Below are 7,678 nucleotides of genomic sequence, written 5' to 3' on the forward strand. Positions count from 1 at the left end.
CTAGAGAGCTGAATAATCTCATTTCTTTAAATTTCAGATTTTCCTTAAGTAATTATTCTAAAAGAAATTTCATTTTACCCGGGGAATTATGTAAGCAATATAATTTGATCAAAATGCTACCTGAGCAATTAATGTTTTTCATACTGTGGGTCTACTTCAGCATGGTCATGCAAATGGAAGCAATAGGAAAGATTTGATAGAAACTGAAAGGAAAAGACCGGGAAAGTTTCATGTGGAGTCTGAACTTTGGTCTTTGTTGGTATTGTTTTGAGGCCTGTGCATTGCACATAATGGTTACTCAGTGAATTTTTATTTGATGAATAAAACATATGTCCTAAATGGTGCATTATATAAAATCATTTTAGGTTTAGTTAGGCACCAAATCTTAAAATACAAATTTCTAGAAAAAGATTGTTTACTTTCTAGTGTTAATTTTTTAGTGAACTTAAAATCAGAAAATTGAGTCTGTATAAGAGACATTATGTCATAGGCTAAGACCAAATGAAAAAGTGAAGTCACTCAGTTGTGTCTGACTCTTTGTGACCCAATGGACTGTAGCCTGCCAGCATCCTCCATCCATGAGATTTTCCAGGTAAGAATACTGGAGTGGGTTGCCATTTCCTTCTCTGGGGGATCTTCCTGACCGAGGGATCAAACCCAGGTCTCCCACATTGCAGGCAGACTCTTTACTGTATAAGCCACCAGGGAATCCCGAAAAGATCGATCTGCTCTGTCTGAGGTTCGAACTCAGGACCTTCAGATTATGAGACTGACGTGCTGCCTACTGCACTAAGAGGGCAGACCAAATAGCTGAAGCCTATTATTTTGTAGCTGAGAAACCAAATTCAGAGGGAAAATAGTTCAACAGAAACAAAACCAAAATACTGCATTTAAGCACTGTTAGGTATTTTACAGCCTTCTTAATCAACAGATATTATTAATTTATATTTCACAAGAAAGTAATGTTATCTGAATACTGAGATAATTTAAGGTGTCTCACCAAAAACCTTAAATTTATGTTTCAACATATTTTGAAAAGGTATACATTTAAGCAACAAAAAGTAATTACTGTAAAGAGAACCATCTGAATCACATTGATTCTACTGATATCTACTCTTGATAGTACTCTTAAAATGTAGTTTGCCAAGATAATTAGCGGTCTGTTTGCTTTTGTTTCCCAACCATCTCTTTCTGTTTTTATTTTTAACTTAGGTTTTTGAATTTCTAAACATAGACCTAGAGACAGTATAAGATTTTTCATGTTTATTGTCAAATACTATGACACTTTCCTTTATGTCATTTCCAGTAATAAAGAATTTCCCCTCATATTTAATCCTTAAAATTTATCCAACAGCTAAGTGAGACACTGATGCAGTGGACATGACATGTCAGTCCCATAGAGACATATCTGTCACGTTAGCACAAGCACTGGCTAATAGAAGGCAGGGAGTGGTTTATAGAAAGAATTGTTCCCAGGTTTTTAATTGCTTTGTGTTGTCAAATTACTACTGCTAGGAAAAAAAAAAAATTAACAGGGAGTACTCAGGTAACTAAAAAGCTATAAAGAGAGAAAACAGAGGAGTGTAGTGGTGATGGAGGGACGGAAATCAAGTTTTAATTGGTTTCCAGAAAAAGAATTTTTTAAGAAAACTGTCAAAAAAAATTGCCACCGTGATGGATTTTATTATAGTGCGTAACTGTGCCAATCACATGTGATGGAGAATAATAATATGTATCCACTAAAATCTGATGGGTAGCAGTTTATATCCTTGGAAACTGTAGTAAAATAGAAATATATTTTCCTAGAGACTATGATGAAAATGATGATTTTATTTCAAATTTTATGTTTATAAACATTTTTCTATTCAAAGAATATTTGGAATATTCTAAACAAGTCATAAAATAAATAATTTTATTGTCATTTTTAATTACTCAAGGGGGTTGGAAGATATCTCTTTGGATTTTAGGCAAATGGTGAACAATAATTATCTATGAGAGATGCCTATTTCTAAAGAGTCATTAAAACTTATAACTTACAGAATAATCATTGAGGTAGAGGAATGTGTTGGGAATAATAGTAGACTGGAATAGATTAATGTCCTAATTCATCATCCAGGTGGCTAAGGACTAATAACTTATATGAGCATTAAAGAGAGAGTTGGACTAGATAAATTGCTAACATCCTATATGTCTTTAAAAAATCATTATTCTCTATAATATTTTTACATAATTAGAGGCCAAATCAAGGTATATTCAAGGAGATCATTCTCCATACTATAGTCTCTCTAGCCTTAACAATTTTTAATATTATAATTAACCTGCCTTATTTGTTTAATTGTAAGCATGTGCTTCTATATTTTAGTTCCCCTCTATTAAATAGTAACTACATACACACACAAATATAAAATTCCATGATTCTCAGAAGATTATACCATAAACTGAAGCACCTGTATAAACATTGTTTCCTCAAATTAACCTATTCCTCTAATGTCAAATTATTCCTTTACTGAGTTTGCATAAGTTGTGTTATAAAATTACAGTTGAGCTGCTAAAAATTATTATTGTATTTATTAGTAGATTAAAAGTTGTTATGCCTCTGCTTCTAATTAGAATGGCAAGAAACTATTTGTTTCTTTTTGAGATTATTGAAGCATAATTTCCATAATCTGCAGATTTGTGTTTTAATCTCACTCTTTTTCTCTCACTTCTGCTCTCACTTTCTCTCACTTCTGCTCTCACTTTCTCTCACTTCTGCTCTCACTACCCCCTTCTCTCTTTTTTTCTTTCTTTGTCCTTTATTTTCTCCCACTCTCCCTCTTTCACTTGTACTCTCTGTCCTTCCTCTCTCTCTCTCTCATTTTTGCTTTTTGTCCTTGATTCTTCTCTTCTTCTTCACACATTCATTGGGTAGGTAATGTACTTAGACACATAAAGAGGTATATAAGTGAATCACTTTGCTGTACACCTGAAGCTATCACAAGATTGTTAATCAACTATACTCCATATAAATTAAAAATTTGAAAAGAATCTGTGAAGAGAAAACAGTCATGGCTTCGGGAGACCTAATGTTTAAGAAGCCCAGTAAGGCAGATGGCAGGTACTAGGGGAGTGTTCCATGTACTGGTTAAAAATACTGATGAGTTAAGAACTCTTGTTTCCTTTTACATGTATGTGTGTGTGTGTACTAAGTTGCTTCAGTGATGTCCAACCCTTTGTAACCCTATGGACGATAGCCCATCAGGCTCCTCTGTCCATTAGATTCTCCAGCAAGAATACTGGAGTGGGTTGCCATGCTCTCTTCCAGGGGATCTTCCCGACCCAGGGATCAAACCCTTGTGTATTACATCTCCTGTATTGGCAGGCAGGTTCCTTACCACAAATGCCACTTGGGAAGCCTCTTTCTGTGTATATATAGGAATAAAAACAATCCTAATAAAACTTCATAGAGTTTCTTAAGGATATGATGACATAATGCATAAAAGGGACTTAGAATATTGCCTGATTTACATGAATGCTTAGTAAATACTATTATTTACAATAGTACAATATATGGTTCATTTCAATACAATGTGTCATTGTTGGTGTGAGTGGTAGTACCAATCATAGAAGTAATAAAGCATGATTTAATTCAGCAGTCTCCTCGTTCTGGACATATAGTTTCTTTCCGAAACCTTATACCCTAATAAGCAATTTTGTGATGAAATCCTTGAAGCTAACTCTTCTGCTCATAATTTATTGCATTCTTATTATAATCATAGTTTATATAATCATATAGGGAATACAGAATTTCTCATTCAATAGCTATACACTTTGAAAGTTTTTAATATTGGTTTCACTAACTTGATGACCCTAAACATTATATTCCCATTACAAAATGTGAAAACTTTGAGCACATATTGGTAATTTAGTTTCCATCTCACCTGTGACAATTTGTACTCAAATATGCCCTGTGTGAGGGTATGCATCATTGCACTCACCTCGCAGAACAGCTTCTTGATATAAGCTCTGAAATTTAGTTATTGAAAGGGTGCATTGTTGATGTTTCATTTTGGATGTTTTAAATTACTTATGAGATTAGATATTTATCTGGTTTATTGACATTTTTTCTGTCTACTTTTATAGATCAATATTTCTTGTCTAAGCACTTCAGGTTTCTACTACCTTCACCATTCCATCTCCCCTGTTCTTCTGCAGTATTATGCACTTATTTATTCATGCATTTAAATATTTTTTCCTGACATCTCTAGAAAATTGAGGTGTTGAGAAAGAGTGGTTTCCCTGTGTGCTCAGTCTTACTGATTGTTACCCTGGACAACTCATATATTTGTCATTTGTTTTGATGGTTGGATCTCCCACTTAATATTAGTGATTAGACATGCTCCAGACATGTGTTTGACTTAGATGAGATAGTTTTTTAGTATTAAGATACATGTTAACTATACAATATAGATACTTTGCTATTTTCAATAAAATAAGTTTTCTTTTAAATATGTGACAGTTAAAATTTATTTTTGAATCACTTTTCTACATCGCTAAATTGTATTTTTAGCTTTTTGACCAATTGCTGAGGCAGATAAACATAATCTGTTTTTCTAACACTAAACCTTTTCATTTATGAAATAAAATAGTTAGTAAAGGAGGCTTCCCTTGTGGCTCAGATGGTAAAGAGTCCGCATACAATGCAGGAGACCTGGGTTTGATTTCTGAGTTGGAAAGATCCCCTGGAGGTGGGCATGACAACCCTCTCCAGTATTCTTGCCTGGAAAATCCCATGGACAGAGGCGCCTGGTGGGCTACAATGCCTGGCATCACATAGAATCAGACACAACTGAGTGACTAACACGCACATCTAATAATAGTATATTACTAGTTACCTTTTTGCTAGAGTTGACTTGGCAGTTATTCAAAATTTTTTACATTTTAAAATCACATTTATTCTTTTTTTGCATCATATATTTTCATTTCTTCCAAATTTAGTAGTTTTCTCCATCAATATATTTATTATATTGATTTATTATTACATTAATATTGCTATATTAATAATCGAATCATAGTAGTAGTCATACTATGGCTTAATTTTATACTATTGTGATTGTTGTTATTGTTTAGTTGCTAAGTCATGTCTGACACTTTACAACCCCATGGCCTATAGCCTGCCAGGCCCCATAGGATTTTCCAGGCATGTATATTGGAATGGATTGCCTATTGTTATTATATTATTATACAACTGATGACTGTTTTTCTTTAAAACAACTCACTGTACAAATAAAAATACATATATTTAAAAAGGGAATTTTGTTACACTATCATAACTATATAATTACCAGGCATCACCATCTCTCAGAATATTAACAGTAAAAATAAATGCAATGGAAACAAAACAGTGATACAAATTTATAACAATAAAATATCAACAATAAATCACTTTTACATAAAATACATACTAAAATATTTTTATTTGGTAGAAGAATAGAACTATTTATTTTAAAAAATTGGATTCAGGGTTGAATAGTTGAAAAACAAGCCATGGTTCAGCATCATTGTCAATTCTAGTTTAACTTGGTGACTATGTTAAGAATCACTGAGAAGTCTCAGTTGAAAAGAATAAAATATATTTTTAAATTTCATCAAAGGATGTAAATTGATTTTTGTTATAAAACTCATACATACCTGAGAGGAAAAAAGGAGCATATAAAATGTAAGTATCTAAAGAAATCTCCAGAATCTGTTGTTCAGAATTTGGCAATATATTGTATAATACCTGTAAGAGTGACATTTATCTTTCTGTTGCTTTACCCTATTATTTTTACCATTTGTTTTGTGAAATAACATGTTAAAGGCCTTTTAGAAAGACTGTCAATTATTTTTTATGATATTAATAGTTTAAAGGATTTTCTTCCAGATCAACACGTAGTCACTATTTGAACATAAAGAAACTCAATATTTGTTAGTGTTTGAAAAAGTTAATGAGGTCACTGGAATACTGCCTAGAGCTCTGGGCGCACACTCAGATTATATCATGCATTCGAAGTTTATTATATTGCAGCCACTCCAGTGTTCTTGCCTGGAGAATCCCAGGGATGGGGGAGCCTAGTGGGCTGCCAGCTATGGGGCTGCACAGAGTCGGACATGAATGAAGCGACTTAGCAGCAGCAGCAGCAACTCTGTACTAACTGCTTTGTATTGATTATTTCTCTCAGTTTTTCTGGTTGGTAGGTATTGGGATTATTACACATCTTTTTACAGTGGAGAAATCAGAGACTTAGAGACATTGAGAGAGACCACTGGCGTTAATGGGTGGGAGGTAGACCAGAACCTAGGCCTGTATAGTCTGGATCCATGCTGGCAAATGTCTGCCTCCATTGCTTCAGTGGCAGTGTGAGTGGAACCATGAACTGTAGAGATGCCTCTGTCTTCTGGGAAAACTGAGCTCCTTGGACTGGATGGCAGGCTGCCCCAGATGCCTGTGACTGCTTGTCTCAGAGGAGCCCTAGGGCTGGGTGTCACTCTTTGGAAAGCATTCATATAAGTGGATGTTATTTTAGTACATCAATATTTTTTATTATGAATTGAAATATTTATCCATCAATCCAGAAAACACTTTGGCCTTATAATACTTTTTTTTTTTAAATAAATGCTTTCTTATTTTCTTTTTTTTTAATTTATTTTACTTTACAATTCTGTATTGGTTTTGCCATACATTGACATGAATCCACCAATTTTCTCTGACATTATGTTTGTTCTTAGCTAAAAGGTCAAGATTATATCAAGATTGATATTAATATTGTTGACCTTGGTGCAATGTTCTATTTGTGTGGTAAAGAAAATGAATTATAAATACTAAGCTATAATTATATTAGAGACTGTAATAGATTAGTAGGTTAAAGGGTATGAAACTAGATACACAGTATGAATTTATTTGAAAATCTATATATTTATGAACATACAGAGAGAAAATATAACTAGTCTCTAAAATGTTAACTATAGTTATTAAGAAATAGAGATAAAATTATATTTTCATATTGAGTACTAAATTTCCTCCACCATTAGTTAATATTCCCTAATGAGGAAAAAGTAAATTTTATCTTATATTGTGTTTTTTTCTTTCCCTGCTTCTATGTTATTGAAAGTTAGTTGACCTGATTCTGAAGATTTTCCTTTTAGTTTTGAACAAAGAAATATTTTCGTACCTGAGAAAATACTTTATTTTGATTTTTCCTTACAGATTAAAGTTTATAATTTTGCATTTTAGGGAACAGAAATTGATTAGGACCCTATCTACATGTTTTGAATTCTGATAAGACAGAAATATAAAATTTAGTGTCAGTCTTATTTATTTTTTAATTCATTGGTAAACCAAACTAGGCAAGGAAGAAGGGAATTGCAGCTGAGGTATTTTTGGAAGCAGTTGGCTTTATTGGGAAGTATTTCTTCTATTTTGTCATACCATCTCAAATAAGGTGTGGTAACATTATTGGTCAGATTCTACAGTGTTAACCTTGTAGACGAAGGTGTGTTTGTAAGTGAAAAGTTCAGCACGTGTGTGTATGTTGTCTCTTTGTTATTTTTTCATTTTCCATGGAATAACTACTATTTGCAAATTTATGAGTAAACATTAGAGGAAAATGTTTTCTTGTATGGCTGTCTCTCTGGCTTTTTTCTAAAGCAGGTTTATGTT

At 33.0% G+C, this 7,678-nt stretch overlaps 1 non-coding gene across 1 annotated transcript; it reads right to left on the reverse strand.

The window, feature by feature from the left end:
* Positions 1 to 726: 726 nt before the first annotated feature.
* Positions 727 to 799, reverse strand: TRNAM-CAU. Its single transcript has one exon. It is a non-coding gene; the product is annotated as a tRNA-Met (tRNA).
* Positions 800 to 7,678: the final 6,879 nt, after the last annotated feature.

This window comes from Oryx dammah, unplaced genomic scaffold (assembly GCF_014754425.2).
Source record: "Oryx dammah isolate SB20612 unplaced genomic scaffold, SCBI_Odam_1.1 HiC_scaffold_4, whole genome shotgun sequence".
In the NCBI taxonomy this organism is placed as follows: Eukaryota; Metazoa; Chordata; class Mammalia; order Artiodactyla; family Bovidae; genus Oryx; species Oryx dammah.